This window comes from Triturus cristatus, chromosome 3_2 (genome assembly GCF_964204655.1).
Source record: "Triturus cristatus chromosome 3_2, aTriCri1.1, whole genome shotgun sequence".
NCBI lineage: Eukaryota > Metazoa > Chordata > Amphibia > Caudata > Salamandridae > Triturus > Triturus cristatus.
This window is the reverse complement of record NC_140584.1, coordinates 1,198,094,855-1,198,112,266: the sequence shown is the minus strand read 5'-3', so window position 1 is coordinate 1,198,112,266 and position 17,412 is coordinate 1,198,094,855. Positions and strand designations below refer to the sequence as shown.

Sequence of the window (17,412 nt, the reverse complement as noted above, 5' to 3'; positions counted from 1 at the left end):
GGCAGACTCACAGCCAGGTAACACGTAACGTATTTGCTGCCCTAGAATGGAACACACGGGTGCTTTAGAATATTTTAGAAATGCATTCATTGGGCAGTTTACAAGGTCGAGGGTTTGCAGTGTCAGGGTTCTGAGTTGTGGACCTGCCCAGTTGCTCCTCTGCATTGGGTCAGTTCTCTCACTGCTTCTGAATAGGCTTGTCTGTCTGCTTTCCAAAGTATCCACCTTGAAAGACTGCAGTAACAGAGAAATGTCATTCTCGTGCAGTTTCCCCTGTTTCTGGTTGTTTCATTCTAGCTCCAGGGTCCATGTTGTTGTTCTGTCTTCTAGCTCATCTTACTTTGCACTTTTAAGATATTTGCTCAAAGCCTGTTCTGAGTTTGTGAGATATAAATATCCCAATAAAATGATTTATATTCTCTGAGGCTGACTGTCAAACGTAGTATGGAAATGTAACCCCCTTGCTCCATACTCTCGCCTCTCCGTTGCAGGATAGGTGCTACGTGCACACTGTGGACACACGCTCCTCCCTCTGGACTGCCCTCCCACGCAGCCGCTGCGCTGAATGGACCATTTTGTTGAGCTGCAGCCTATCAAACATTGACATACATATTCAGTGTTTGTTCTTGTATAAATAGCAGATTTTGTTAAAAAGCACACACATTTGGACCATTTTCTTATACAGCTTTCGTGCTAATTTAGACTTTTTTTATATCTTATCGCATCAAGCTTCTGCTCAACTCCAGCAATATTGTGCCAAGAACGGACAAAACAAGGGTGAAAAGGCCCTGGCAACCCGCCTGCTCCTGCTTTTATTTAAGTTGAGTGTGTGCAAAAGATTACAGACTTCCTTGATTCAAGGATTCTGGAGGCACATAGTGACCACACCGTCATCCGCTCCACTCAACACGCATGCACAGACGTCACCCATAGATTACACTGACACTTTCATTGTGGGTGAAGAACTGCTGCAGGTTTATTTCATACAACATAAGTATGACGATAAGTGGGTTATCTTACGGGCGATCCAGGACAAGCAGCCCCTCGCTGCTCCGCCCGCCTGTCGAGCCAGCACGCACGGTGGGTCGATGCCCTGCAGTGCGGCACATATTTTCAGATCATCCTTTGGATCACGTGATCTGTCGCATACTCCCGCCCCTTTTGACGGGGGCGGAGCGTGTTGTGGCACACCCCCGGTTGGTCAGGCCCCCCAACCGCCCGAAGGACTAACGGGGCGCCGTCGCGGTCTTCGCAGAACCTCCTTTGGCTCCCGGACCTTGGCTCGGGCACCCTTACTGTGCCGGACAGGGGTACCCTTACTGTACCGCCTGTCGCAGAGGTACCCTTACTGTACCCTTCTGCCTCCAGATCGCCCTGTAACTCCGCCTGCAACGCAAGAAAAAACATTAAAACATTCCAAAAGCGCGCTACCTCCGCTGCGCAGGGTAAGAGGAAAGGGTGGGAATGCGCGCGGCCAGGAGGAGCGGCGCAGGAAGCAGAGGAAGATCAGAGGGGGTGAGGCGCCTCAAAGGGGGGGGCTAGCCTCGCCCACCCTGGAGGCACGCCTCCCCCAGCCAGTCCCATTGGGTGCCTCCCCTCCCCGAGGTGCGGCCTCACGCGAGGCGGAGCAAGGGGGGGGGGGGGAGAGGCTCCGACGGGCGGCCACTAGAAAGCTGCCCTGCTGATGTCCCCCTGCGCGGGACGCGGGCAGCGGCATAGTGACCATACCGTCATCCACTCCACTCAACACGCATGCATAGACGTCACCCATAGATTACACTGACACTTTCATTGTGGGTGAAGAACTGCTGCAGGTTTATTTCATACAACATAAATATGACGATAAGTGGGTTATCTTACGGGCGATCCAGGGCAAGCAGCCCCTCGCTGCTCCGCCCGCCTGTCGAGCCAGCACGCACGGTGGGTCGATGCCCTGCAGTGCAGCACATATTTTCAGATCATCCTTTGGATCACGTGATCTGTCGCATACTCCCGCCCCTTTTGACGGGGGCGGAGCGTGTTGTGGCACACCCCCGGTTGGTCAGGCCCCCCAACCGCCCGAAGGACTAACGGGGCGCCGTCGCGGTCTTCGCAGAACCTCCTTTGGCTCCCGGACCTTGGCTCGGGCACCCTTACTGTGCCGGACAGGGGTACCCTTACTGTACCGCCTGTCGCAGAGGTACCCTTATTGTACCCTTCTGCCTCCAGATCGCCCTGTAACTCCGCCACAGCTCTGGGGAGGCTTCCGTCGCTGCCAGAGCCCCCCTTCCTCCCTTCGCTGTTATAGGTGCCCTGCCCCTGCGAGCTAGCTTTAGTGGGCTAAATTATGGGTCCTGTTCTGTAACCCGTAACTGACAGCATTAATTTGCAACATTACTCAGAAGCCCGGGGCAGATTAACAAAGGGTGTCTTTTGGCCCCACTGCCGTTCAGCTTAGACGTGAATGGTGTTCCTAACTTGCTTAGCGAATGCGCGCGGCCAGGAGGAGCGGCGCAGGAAGCAGAGGAAGATCAGAGGGGGTGAGGCGCCTAAAAGGGGGGGCTAGCCTCGCCCACCCTGGAGGCACGCCTCCCCCAGCCAGTCCCATTGGGTGCCTCCTTCCCCGAGGTGCGGCCTCACGCGAGGCGGAGCAAGGGGGGGGGGGAGAGGCTCCGATGGGCGGCCACTAGAAAGCTGCCCTGCTGATGTCCCCCTGCGCGGGACGCGGGCAGCGGCAGTTCAGTCAGTCTAATTTCTTTTTGCTCAGTTTCTTAGCAGAATGACCCCTAAACGGTGGCATTAATAGATGTGTGGCAGAGCTCAGTGACTTGATTTAATAATGCCATCTCAAACGTGTTGTAGTCTCTTTTGAAGGTACTAGATATGCACAAGTCCCTAGTTGTGTCATACCTCTCCCCCTTCGTTGTGCCAGTCTCTATGTGCTTGGGCAAGTGGAAATGTATATGTCCTGCTAAGTCAGCCTAAAATTATGACTCCATCAGATGAAAGCAGTGAGACATGGTGCCACGGGTAGAATGAAATAAGACCTTCTGTTATGGAAACATTATTTGGTCTCTCAGTAATACCCGCCCTCACCTCCCAGGCTCTGTTTGTGGAATAGCTATGTATCCTCACATTACTACCCCAACACCTATCATGGGCTGTGAAAGATGGTGTAAGATAGCAAGGTCAGTGATAGGGAGTTTCACTGAACATTTACATGCTGATTTAATGAAATCGTAGTACAATTTAAAAAATACAGATTAAAATTTAAAATAATTTTAAAAAATGGTAAAGGAACAAAGACAAGTGAATATAGTCTGTTTGCTGCTTGAGAGAGGTTTGTTGCAAAGAGGTATTACTGCAACAGCACTTACTCCTGAACAGTCTCCTTAGAGAGCAGTAACTGGTAAAGTCTGAATCTCCCCTAAAAATGCTTGCGGTTCAAGGCCCTGCATTCTGTGCCATGGCCGTTATACAGCCTGCCGCGCTGTAAACCAACATTCAGAATCTTTCCTTACTAGAGGAAAGCCTTCCAGGCCTAGGAGTCTGCTCAATCCCCAGCACCTTATGATCCACGATTCTTGCCACACTCCTCTCCAGAGGGGCTAGTGGTACAAGCAGGGGTACAAGCTTCCTCTGCGACACTGAACCTAAACGCTCTCCCTCTGGCTCCTCCAAAGCGAGAGTCTGAAAGAATGGGCTCAACGGGGCAAAAAGTCTGTGCTTCCTGACCCTGCGCATACTACGTGCCTTTTAGGCCTCTAGAAACACACCTCGTGGGAGCAGCCTAACTAACCCTTGTTACTTCACCTGAACATATGAAAAAAGCCTTTCTCGAGTTGGTCTAGGATGTTTCTGAGACTTCCACATCGATTCTGCCTGGATTATGCGGATGTGGTAGCTCGATTCATAACCATGGCTATTGTGCTATGTCGCCGAACTGAGTTCCACTGGTTTTTGGGAGGTGTCCCAGCGACACTCATGGACATTCCCTTTGAAGGCGAGAGGATGTGTCAAGAGAAGACAGAACTGCTCCTCCATGTAATGCTTCAAAGCTGAGTCACTGCATGCTTGCGGGGCCTGCGAAGTAATATCACTAACAGTTCTGCAAATATCAGGCGAACTTCATCAGCCCTCACAGCTGATCCATACACCTCAACAAACGTCTTGCTCTTTTCGGGGCAGCGGTGAGTCCAATGGATGCCCTGAACAGCTGCAGGTCCAGTCCTTGCCTTCATCCTGTGGCTTTGTGGTTTCGAAACCTCTGGCTTCCGAGGGTTGGTAGCACTTACTTTTTTCACCCATTTGAAGATGATCATAATGGATCAAAGTGTCATCCAGCTCATTCCAAAGGGCAGCGCCACACACTTCCTGCCCTCTTCTCCAGACTGCCCTGCTCTACAGCACCTGCCCGACTAACAAAGGAGCCATCGAGGCGGTGCCCATGAGAGAAAGGGACATGGTTTACTTCCTTTACTACTTGAGCCCTAAGAAGGGTAGAGGTTGGAGACCCATGTTGATCTTCACCTCTTGGAAGTTTTCATTTGGCGGGACGATTTAAGATACTGGCCCTAAATATGGAGGCTTGACTGGTGGCGCTCAGCTGCTGGGATGCCTACTTTCATCTACTCATCCTACCTGCTCACAAGCACCATCGGAGGTTCACTGGGTGGTTTCAGCACTACCGGTTCACAGTTCAGGCAGTAAGACTGACGACTGGTTTGCGAATATTCACAAAGTTGATGGCGATGTCACTGTAGAGGTCGGTGTTGATGTGTTTCCAGACATTGATGACTGGCTAGTGAAGTCAGGGCCTCCTGCGCTGGTCACGGGACCTTCACTGCACGATGGCTTCATGATATGGGCTTCGCTGTCGACAGCTAGAAATCCCATCTCACCCTCACACAGGCTGATATTCATAAGAGCAGTGTTATACATCAGCTAAATCGTCAACCAAAGAACTTTTCAGGACTGTAGCCAGATTGGCCTCTCCCGGCCCACCTAAAATCCAGAGCAGTCAAGAGCTGTGTGAGGAAATCACCACTTCCTTTTACAGAAGGTGGAGGTTATTTTCTGCTCTTTTAGATTATCCCCGGTGGGAGGGACAGATGCTCTAACCATGGGTGCCAAAATAGCAATTACAACTGACCTACCCCCGATTCTGGCCACGTCCTCCCCACAGGCTATGAAAGATACTTTAAAGCTCCTCGCCTCTATTAGGTCAGGCTCTCCCTATGACCCCTGTCCAGTCGCTCTGATTAAACTAGCCCTTGAACCTATTACCATTTCACTTACTTCCTTATTTAATGCCATGTTCGTATCAGGGCATTATCCGAGAACATGGAAGATAGCATAAATTCTTCCATTATTAAAAAAACTAAATCTGGATCCTAAGGATCCCAATAATCTCCGGCCAATCTCTCGCCTTCCACTCCCAGCTAAATTGGTAGAGAAGGCCATGAATATACAGCTTGGTGTCTTTCTCCAGATGAATAATATTTTAGATCCACCCAGTATGGGTTTAGGGAAGGACACAGCACAGAGTCTGCCCTTATAAAATCTACTGAAGAAATAAGGAAAGCCCTAGAGCAGGGAGGAAATGCAGCCTTAATTATGCTGGACCTTTCTGCGGCCTTTGATACGGTCCACCGTGACCTTTGGATGGACCGTTTGTGGGCCTGTGGGGTTCAAGGTCCAGCCTGGAAGGTACTGAAAACCTTTCTGACTGAAAGAACTCAAATTGTGGGCTTGGACAATTTCCGATCGAAACCTTTTTCCCTACCTTGTGGAATGCCACAGGGGTCTTCCCTCATTCTCACACGTTTTAACGTTTATGTGTCTCCCCTGGCGGACCTGATTATATCCTTAGGGCTTCAGCTCACTTCTTATGCGAATGACATGCAAATTGTGGTGTCTCTGCTGCCGGGGCAGGAGTCAGAGAAGGGTAAGAAGTTCCATGACTGTATGAACTCAGTCATAATGTGGATGACCCAGAACTGCCTGAAGTTAAATTCGGGCACGACTGAGGTGATTATTTTTGGAAATAATGCCAGTTTTTGAACCCCAGACTGCTGGCCAGAAGAACTAGGCACACTCCCAAAACTTACTAGGGAAGTAAAAATCCTGGGAGTCATAGTTGACGATAAACTCACTTTCAGGCACCAGATAAATGCACTTGCATCTCCCAGCCTCCTCCTCCTTAGAATGATCAAGAAAATGCCTTTTCTGCCTTAGGACTGTCAGCGCGTAGTTATAACATCCCTCATTCTATCAAGGGTTGACTAGTGCAACAACCTCTACTTGAACTTTCAAAAGCGACTTCTGAACAAACTCCAACTTCTGCAAAACGCAGCAGCTAGGCTACTTACCGGCACACCAACATTTGTATCTGTCCCCAAGGAAATCAAAGGACTGCACTGGCTTCCAGTCAGACAACAGTGCAGTTTAAAATCTTGTGCACCGTTTTTAAAGCCCTTCAAGGAATAGGGCCAGAATATCTGAAACGTCGATTTCAATGGTACGTTCCTAAAAGAGCCCTCCGCTCTTTAGAAAAGTTAACTGTGGAGGGAGAAGCTTCGTCACCTATGCCGCAAGGGCCTGGAACGATCTCCCTCTCCATATTAGAAATGCCACAGATCTAATGGCGTTTAGGAAAGGATTGAAAACATGGCTTTTCAGTATATAGGTTTTCCATCCCATCCTCTGTTCAGAGGGCAGTAGCTAGCACCAGGACACCCTCGAGTAACCGCTGCTCTCTAGAAATGTAAATAGCATAACATACCATACATGACCCTTATGAGGCCATTATCCTTGGTCAGAGGATTGCGGATACACTGCATATAATCTAGCTGTTTCTATCTCAGATTCTGAGTTGTACAAGTTCTACGCCTGTTAGGCCTGGCTGCTTAATGCAGAATGCCTGGTGGCCACAGAGAGCCCTTCAGTGGCATCTAAGGAAGCAGTGGCTCCAGCATCAGGGGATCCTCTCGACTCCACTGTAGATTTTCAAAAACCTTCTGGATCTGCACTGGTGGGTGTGCTCATCCCGGAGTACTCCCTTCAGTCCTCCACTGTTGCAGGCTGCTGAAAATATGAATACTTCCTTGCTGGGTGGGAAATTCATCTGGAGTGACATCACAGCGCGGAGCCTTTTGGTCCGCATTAGAGCAGCACCTTCACATAAACATGTTGAAGCTGCTGGGGTCCTTCTTGCCATGAAGGCCTTCCTTCTCGGGGAGTGCCATTCATGTTCTGCCGGTGGCACCACCATCCATTACGTCAACACGTCAGGCAGTGTGGGAGACATGAACCCTGTACTTGGAGACAATTCAGCTGGAGAGGCAAACCTTGCAGGCATCCTCAACTTGAGACTCGATGCCCAGAGTCGTCTGTCCTTAGATTGTGGTGTCCATGAATGTCTTTTCCATTGCCCATAAAGGAAGTGTTCTAGGTTTTGTGCCATATACTTCCCTTTGAATGGTTTCCTGACCGATGCCTTCAAGCACAACTGTTCCTGGGGCCTGCTTTACGCATTCCTGTTGATCCCACTTAGGTTGAGAGTCCTGCAGAAGGTGCAGGAGGATCGACCACAGTAACTTGCCCAGGACTAGGCGAGGAGGATTTGGTATGTCGATCTGTTGAATCTCAGTACTACAATTCTCCTTTCTCGCAAGGGTGGTCATGCTCTCGGAGACGGGTGGACTGCTCCTTCATCCCAGTCTTGAAGCACTAAGACTGCACCTGTGGAGATTGAGCTGCATTAACTACTGTCCTTCTGCTTACCCTCTGTAGATGTGGAAATCATCTTGGCTGCCAGGTAGCCTGCAACAAAATCTTTATAAACAGATGCTGGAACAAGTTTGTTCAGCTATGTGACTCGGAACATGTGAACACCTTCCAGTATTGCCGTTCTGATGTTATTTTATTTATTCAGTGTTTTGTATAGTGCAAACTTGACCCCATAGGGTATCAGAGCGCTTCACAGTAAAAGACGTGGCTACTCTTTCTTTAGTCCTTTACTCTGGACAGCGTTTAACACATTAAAGTCCAATTCAAAGTTATAACAGAAACTTCACTCAACAAGAAAGACTTTAGCACATTCACAGAATGTAAGTATAGAGAGAGGAACCATAGCATGACGGAAAGCAAGAACCTATATGAAACAGGTGAAATAGGACCTTAGCAAGAGATGCTCTTGCGTCTTTAAGCGAGAGGTTTTAGGCGAATCTTACGAGGTAGTTCGGTAATGGTTACGGTAGGAATTAGAAAGGTCTTGGTTTCATTCTTGAATCTTGCGGAGTTAAGTAACCTTCTGATGCTTGGAGGTAGCGAATTCCATATACTCGGTGCAGCACCCGAGAACGCTCTGTCTTACGTTTTTTTCTGCCGAAAAACCTGTGGCTTCAGCACTAGGTCTCTGGCGCTCCTGGATTGTCTGCTTCCACCAGCAATCACCAATTTCTGAGCTAGATATCTAGGTGAATTGAAGTGTAGCGCTTTGTGTGTGATGCACGCCAATTTGAGTTGAATTCTGGCTACATAAGGTAGCCAATTCAGCGCTTTCAGGTGAGGAGAGATGTGGTTGAATTTTTTGTAACCTGTTATAAGCCTTGTTGCTGCGTTCAGGCAGGCTTTTAGAGAAGCTGTTGCAATTTTGGGAAGCCCTGAAGGAATTGTGCATCCGTATTCAATCCTAGAGATTACTAATGCCTGAACTGCCATTTTGAGGTCTGCTGTTTCGATGAATGGTTTCAGTTTCTTAATATAGCTCAGGTGAAATCATGCATTTCTAGCCAACGATTTGATGTGTGATTGCATGTTTAGGCTCTCATCTAGTGTGATTCCTAGAGATTTGGTTGATGCCACAATGTTCGGGGTGCAGTTCAGTGCGGTGACCAAATTGGACCATTCTTTTATAATGGGCAGGCTTTTGGTGGGGGATATTAGGAGGAGTTCTGATTTTTGCGTGTTTAAGTTAAGCTGATGGCTCGTTAACCATAGCATTATTGCCCTTAATGCCTTGTTCATTGTTTTGATCTCCGAAGAACAAGAAATCTTAATTTAAATCTGAGTGTCATCAGCGTACATGTGGAAAGAGATGTTGGCAAGGCGGAGTATATCCGTTAGTGGTTCCACATATAATTTGAATAGTGAAGGGGAGAGGGTTGAGCCTTGTTGAACTCCGAACTGAATGGGGAAAGAAGCTGACAGGCTTTTTATTCACCAGAGATCTTTGTGTTCTGTTCCTCAAGTAGGACTTGAACCATTCTAGAACATTCCCCGACAAACCCATCCTGTTTTCCAGACATGAGGCAACATATCGTGGTTAACTGTGTCGAACGCTGATGATAAATCAAGAAGAATGAAAAGACATGCTTTATTTTGATCCAGATCGAGTAATGCGTTGTCTACTATGTGCAGTATTGCCCTTTCTGTACTATGATTTGGTCTATACCCCGATTGGCAATCGTCTAGTAGTTTAAATTTAGAGATGTGTTGGCTTAGTTGTTGAGGTACACACTTTTCTATCACTTTTGCTAATAGGAGAATGCTGGATACTGGACGAAAATTGTTAGGGTCTGTGGGATTCTCTGTCTGTCTTTTTTTTATGGGAATGACTCGGCCCAACTTTCGACAGTCTCGGAAGGATACTTGAGACAGGGAAGCATTAACTATCGATGTCCAACTGGGGATGATCGCCTGGTCGATGGACGGCACAAATTTTGCTGGGAGTGGATTGTTGTAGTGGTTGTTTGGCTTAATGGCCGATACGGTTTTAAACATATCGTTGTAGTCATATAGTTTGAAAGTAGACCATTGAGCTTCGTTTTTGGGTACTGACTGATTGAGCAGTGTTAAATCACTTGGTTGTGAAGCCTCCAATGTGGATGCTGCTGTCCTGAGCTCACATTCCAAGTACTTGGCCTTGGATGTAAAGAAATTTGAGAATTCCTCACAGCTAATTTGAGATTTTGTTGATTCTAGTGCAGATTTGGCTTTTTTTTCCGATTGATGTTTGACCAGTTGAAAGAGTTTCCGAGATCTGTTTTTAGCATTCTCCAATTCCGTCCTGAAGAATTCTTTTTTTGATTTGAGAATATTTTTGTTGTAGGCGCTTCTCGTTTTTCTTAGCAGTTTAAGCTGTGGGGATGACGGTAGTTGTCTCCATTTCCGTTCAGCAAGTTTCAGCTTACGCCTTTCTTCATTCAATGCTCCGCTGAACCAGGGATTTTTATCTTTGTCCGTAATTCGTTTTAGTTTTAATAGCGCTATAGAGTCCATTATCTCCGACATCTTCGCATTGTAGTGCTCCGTGAGTTCGCTAGTGTTTGTCATATTTCCTGGAGGGGGACAATCCCTCCTACACAGTGAAGCTAGCTTCTCGTTGTCCACGCTTTTTGTGATCCTTACCCATTGTTTGGGTTTGATTGGGTGAGTGTGTTTTTTCTTTGTTACTCCTGGAATCTGGAAAGTTATTATGTGATGATCTGACCAGTCGCAAAGTATGCTTGAGGTTAAGTTCACAACTTTTTCTTTGGAGATGATCCAGTCTAGCGTGGAGCCTTTCATGTTCGTTAGAAGCGTGCAAGCTTGTACTAGGTTTTGATCTTGTAGAAAGTCTTTGATGATGTTGACCTGGCTGTCTTTTGAATCGTTCCAGTGGAGGTTGAAGTCCCCTAGGAATATGTCATTGGAGTGTGGGAGGCTTTTGCTGTGATGATCTCCATTAGGTGGTCGATAAAAGGTTCATTCTTGCCTGGTGGGTGATAGAATGCATGGACCTTGCATAGCTGTTTCTTGGTATTTAATATGGAAAGTGTGAGGTATTCACAAGAGCTAAGAGGGTCGGCAGGCAAAGGAGTAACCAAGAGCTCCGAGCGATGAATGACTGCAATAACCCCCTTTTCTCTTTAGCCGGTCTAGCCTCACAGTGTTATAGTTAGGGGGTACCAATAGATCCAAACATGGCGTGGAAGATTCTGTGAGCCATGTTTCAGTTAGGACCGCTACATTGATCTCCTGACGCGTGTTTTACTGCTTTACTGCTGAGCAGCAGTTGATTAGTAGTCCTGTGAGCGGTTTCTGTGAATCCAGGATTGCGTCTTGATTCGAGGTGGTTAGCGTTATTCATTTCTGAGCTGAGCTGATTACATTTTCATCGTTCTTGTTTTTTTTTTTTTTTAACACACTTTATTGATGACTTCTTTGAATTGTACATAACATAAATCTTTAAGCCTAGTCATTTTTAACTTTAAGCAAATAGACGGAAACAGCATACAGGTATTATGACACTTACTTTCCTGGAACAGGCATAACCTAATTCCGCATGTATCAGAATACAAATATTACCTACGCAATTATTGTTACATTATCGGACTTTAGCATTTAGTACATTAATTTGTATGACAAAGGACATCAATATCGATCCACTCCCCAAACTATCCCCCACTCCCTAACCCTCCCATTCCCTCTCCTGGTCGTGTCTGTGCTTATAATGGGTAAATCAATTAGGTTACCATTAGTCGTATGGCCTCGGAAGATATACACTCTTGTTAAGTTGTTCTGAAAATACCTTCAGTGACGCATGTCAAAACAAAAGGGTGTGGGGGGAGTCAGATCTGAGCCAACCCTGGTTTTCACTGGGTTTGGGTCTCCCGCGTTATCGTAAAGTCCATGGAGGCCAGTTGTTGTATCATGGGTTCCCATTCTATCGAGATGGGTTTCTTACGGTGTCCCCTATCTTCCTCTCGGCGCAGAGCGATCCCCTCTGCCCATCCCCACTGGAGTAGCTCCGTTTGCCATACGGACATTGTCGGGCATCTGGGGGATTTCCATCTAGTGGTCAAAGCCCTGGCCGCCAGTATAAAAGCCAGATCTAGGAATTTTAACTGTACCTTTTGTGTACCTGATCGTTTGCGTAATCCAACAAGGCAGTGTAGTACATCACTGGGAACAGGGAGATGAGTGATTGTATGTAAAGTTTGGCAGACCTCCCCCCAGTAATTTGTCAGATGGGGACATGACCACATCATGTGCAGAAAGTCAGCTTCATCCTCTTTGCAGCGCGGGCAGTAGTGTGGGGAATGCGGGAACATGCAATGGAGTCTCTTGGAGGTAAGGTATGCTCTATGGAGGATCATGGATTGGATACATTTTAGCTTTGCATTACGTGACACTCGTTTCGGATGTTCAAGCATACAGTCCCATGCTTTATCAGTCAGGTCAGTATGGGCGTCCACCGACCAGCGTGTTCTAAGAGTTGTGAGGGAAGCCGCCACATGTGTGCGGATACCGGTGTAAAGCCACCATACTAAGTGTCCCCCAGAGCCCATGTAGTAGAGAAGGTGTACTAGGCTATGTTGCGGCGGCTCTACGCGTTGCGGCGCCCAAGTATTTTTAATAAAGTGTGTCACCGTGGCATGTAGGAAATACAGTTGGGGTGGAGTCTCGGTGGCTTGTATAAACAGAGCCCCTTCCGCAAAAAATGTCCCGATCGCCTCCACTCCACAGTCTGCCCACCCTCTCGTTCTGGCCTTAGTAAGGGGACCCTGTGGGGTTGGGATACCCAAAAGAGGAATATTAGGAGAATAAGGCGCTATTATGGAAGTGTACGTTAGTGCTCTCTTCCAACAATGGAAGGCGACCTTTAACAGAGGGGGGCAGTCCCTAGGGATTTTGGCTTTAGGTAACAGCAGCGTGTGTAGTCCGCCCCTGTCCACTCTGTATGGTGTAAACCCTATTTCTTGTAGGGTCCATCCCGTAACCCAGTAGGACAGCCATTGGAGCTGGCTCGCCAAGTAATATCCCCGGAAATCGGGTACTCCCAAACCCCCACTCTGGGTTCATCGTTCTTGTTGGGTAGGTTATTTGTGGTCTGAGTCGGTTCGTAGGATTGCAGTAGGGCTTGCGTTTCCTCATCCGATAGATAACTGGGGTGTTTGCGTGGCCGATGTTGTCTGTTTGATAGGGACATTGGTGTAGCTTTTATATTGTTATGTGGTGAGAGTACTACCTCTTGAATACTCTTGAAATTGGAGAGTGAGTTTTCTGTGAGGCACGCAATATTCTTCAGATCAAGTATAGCCTTGGAAATGGTTTGTAGTAGGTTACTGGAATTTAGATTCTGATTATTTGGGATCTCTGCTGGTGCAGGGGGGATGAGGGATGTGCTCAGGGGACTTGACATCTGATTGTTTGGTAATTCACCATCTATTAACTTAGCGACCGTTATCTTAGGTGCAGCATTGATTTTGTCTCTAGCTTTTCTTCTTTCCCGGGGAAGGGGGAGTAACAGGCTTTTTGTTAGCTCCCACTGTATGAAGAGTTAGATGTTAGGGGAGCGTGGAATGGAGGTTGGGTGGATGTAGTCGAATAATCCCCTTTCTTTTGTATCATATCAGGCCTTCTACACTTTTCTTGGACTATTTCTTGGTGATTGTGATAATTAGCTTCTAGCGTGGACGCCGTCGTGATCAATTGACTTTCATTGTTGGATGGTGTTGAAGGATTTATGGTGATTGTTGGTGAATTGTCAGCTATGTGTGAAGAGCCCCTGTCCGGCTCTGTTGCATTTGTTGCGGAAGGATTTGACCTCTGAGGCTCTAAAGACTTCCCATCTTACGCTCTCGGTGCGACTCGTTTGCGCTGTGAAATTCAATTCACACAGGGACTTTGTTGGTTTCTCGGACAATTGAAGTAATAGACTTGTTCTTTCAGAGTGGTGAAGTTTTCGTCAAATTTGTTTAGATCCTTGTCCTTTGCTTGAATGAGTACAGTACTGTTTTTATAGATTGTTATATTCAGTGCAGCTCCTAGTCTATGAGAGAGAGCGATCGCTTAAAGCCGTATGGTATGTTTTTTGTGTGTTCAATACATTTGTTGTGGTCTCGCGCCATTCTGCCGGCTTTCTTGTGATGAATATTAGGTCATTAACTAAGATACCCTTTTTTATGTTGAAGTACGGGTCTGAGCTCAGTGTCTCAGTGCTTTTTAGGTCTCGCCTAGGCAGCGCTTGCGCTGTCTCGTTGAGACATGCAGTATACACTATAGTGTATATAAGCTCCACCCACTCTCCACCCATCATTTTCATTGGCTGGTGTCCTAGATGGTGCCTTCCGATTGGTCGTAGGCTTGTTAGTCCCTCCTTATGATGGACATTTCTTCATTTGTGTCCTTCCACGGCTATTGGCCCCTTTACTGCAGACTACTTTCTTCCAATGCCTTCTCACACCCCCATCTATTGCATTGCCAATGCTTGTTTTATTTGTCTCTGCCAATGCTTGTTGTATTTATCTCTGCCAATGCTTGTTTTATTTGTCTCTGCCAATGCTTGTTTTATGTTTCTCTGCCACTGCTTGTTGTATTTGTCTCTGCCAATGCTTGTTTTATTTGTCTCTCCCCACAAAGCTTGTTTTAGCTGAGATCTCTGTTTAATTATTTAGGATTAATACAGCCAACGCAGCGGACCTCCTTTTAATTATTTATCATTATACAGCCCAAGCCGAGGATCGAACTCTGCTCTCCAGCTCCAACGTCGGCAGCTTTATATGTTACGCCACCGGCTCGTCGCTTCAAAACAAGCCCCCATAAAGGGGTTTATCTTTGTGTCCATTGCGTGCACTATAGTGCCCCTGGGGCAAAAGCAGGGACCTACTAGAGTGCTTCTCTATCAGAAAGCACTTTGCGGTCCCCCCGGGGCACAAGCAGGCATCCACTTCAGCGTGATGAGTTGATGCTTGTGTGTATGCTTGCACACGCGAGGCTGCAAGATGAACGATAGTTAGATGTCGCACCCCGGAGGTCGCAGTCTATTGGACCCGTGCATTCAAAGGACATGAAGTTGCACCAGTGTCTTGCAAAATAAAGTACCGGCTGCTTCACCTAAACGTCCCAATACGAATCTGGTGGCTAAATACACATTGGAGACGGATGTATGATCCGACATCGCAAACAGTTACAGCGGGTGCTTTTACCACGCCGTTTCTACATCGCAATTGCTGTTACATCGCGTGTTTTTTCACCGCATACCATTCCAACTGCAATGTGTTACCCCAATGGAAGACGGCATTACTACGTATACGAATACATCGCGTTACCATTACAACGCGTTGTTTTGGGATTTTTGGTCTCTATACGAGGCTGCAGGCAAACCAGGGTTTTTTGTGTCTCCAGCCCCCACCCCATCCACCCCCCAGCCCGCAAAAAGTTTCCCGCCACGCACATGTGTCAATTACTATTGCATTACGTTCAGTGTCCGTAAATAAACTGAACACGTGGCCTCTTCTCATTCTCCTTTCGTGGTCTATTATTGCGATATTCAAGCTTACTGTACATCAAATTATACGGGCAGATACACACAAGATTGCAGGTGGTCTTAGCCATTCGTAGAGTGCTCTTTACAAGGTACCCTTGCACGTTCATTTATTGCACTTTGCCTTCGTGATAACATACGGTTGGGGGTACTGTTTAAGTTTTTTTAAGCAAAAGGGACTCTGTTCCAAGCCCCCACACTAAAGTAGCTTAAAATGTTGCATTTTTATGGAACTTGGTTTACAAGACATCTGGGGACTACACGTACAAAAGCCCCTCACTATTATAAAGCACTTCCTCTAATAAGTATTAGCGGAGCCAATAAGTTCGATTTTGAGACCTATTAGTTTAAGGGATCCGTCTACAAAATGAACCAAGTGCGTATTCGTTTGTTTGCCGATCTGAAAAGAATAAGGGGGATCTAAAGCACTAGAGAGCGCAACGTGGAGTGAGGGAAGACGCACATGGGTGAAAATAAAATGTATGAGGATACACACACAAAGGTATCACAGAGAAGGGAGGAGGAGAGGCACATGGGCAGCAAAAGAGCAGTAGGAACAAGCACAGCAGAGACAAGAGATGTACACCAGGAAGTCAGCTTAAATAAGAAAACTCAGGTCTGAGACGGCAGCAGTTGTTATTACCATTCAAATTTCAGCTTTGAATATATATTTGGCAATAATTTAGTCCCAAATCACTGCACATCCTTCACCACAGCCACACTGCACATCCACCCTTCACATCCTTCACCAAGGCCACACTGCACTGCACATCCTTCACCACAGCCACACTGCACATCCTTCACCACAGCCACACTGCACATCCTTCACCACAGCCACACTGCACGTCCACCCTGCACATCCTTCACCACAGCCACACTGCACGTCCACCCTGCACATCCTTCACCAAAGCCACACTGCACTGCACATCCTTCACCACAGCCACACTGCACATCCACACTGCACATCCTTCCCCACAGCCACACTGCACAGCATTCACCACAGCCACACTGCACATCCTTCACCAAAGCCACACTGCACTGCACATCCTTCCCCACAGCCACACTGCATATCCTTCACCGCAGCCACAATGCACATCCTTCACCGCAGCCACAATGCACTTCCTTCACCGCAGCCACAATGCACATCCGGCCCTAAATGTATCATCTATTTTCAGCTCATTCTGGTCCTCAACACCTATGGTCTGATCATTGGAGTCCGTCTTCGCAGGCCTTAAAACCCTTGAGGGGAATCCCAGTCCTTCAGGAGGGCCCCACTCAGTGCAAATTATTTCAATATTTATCAGATATTAGAGACATGAGAGCCCCTTTTCACATTGTGCAGGGGCCCCATCGGGTTTGCGTAATGCCACTGTCTGGGACTTTCCTGAAAGTTTAATGATGGGGCCCCTAGAAAGATGGGGGGGCCTCGGCCATAGACAGCCAAGTATGCTGAAGCCTTAAAACATTTCTGCAAAGCAGGGTTTATTTCTTCTTTATCCCTCGCTGCTACCCATCGGGAAGTATCCATGACTGTGGGTCACACCATCACTACTCATGGGTGAGCAACGTAGACCCACGTGCTTGTGTAGTCGGCACCGCGTGGTGTCTGTTGCTCCTTGCATGTGAGTGTGCCCTTTGATTATGCATGTGAGTGTGCCCTTTGATTTAGCTGCAATCTTACACATCCTTAACAAACCACTCCAAATGAATACTTTCTTATACAGTCAACACATCAACATTACGGACTCAATGGTAGTAGGGGGAGGTAAGGACAGGAAGTGCAAGGAAATGCTAGTCGATCAGTAGCAACCCTTCCTTTTATGGCGCGTTAAGCACTGCCACGAGCTGCGCACGTGACACCGGAACTCGGACTTAATACTAAAATGCTTACAGCACAGATCACATTATAAAACATTCACTTTACTAACAGACTTGCTCCACTCAGAGACTGCTTGGAGGCCTCGTTTAGGCTAAAAAAAAAATGCTACAGAAATATGCGGCAAGGTCTAGTACGTTACATAGCGCACGACGAGTCAGATCAGTATGGAGCAGCTGTTGAGTCAGTACAGTTAATTTAAGTGGGTCATAGTGTGTTAAAAGTCATGTTTCTACCATGGCAT

The 17,412-nt window shown here is 47.2% G+C and overlaps 1 protein-coding gene across 5 annotated transcripts in view; it reads left to right on the top strand.

Annotated features, from left to right (window-relative positions):
* ANKZF1 (ankyrin repeat and zinc finger peptidyl tRNA hydrolase 1) overlaps positions 1-17,412 on the top strand; it is a 247,030-nt gene that overhangs the window by 164,437 nt on the left and 65,181 nt on the right. The gene's annotated exons all lie outside the window — the stretch shown is intronic.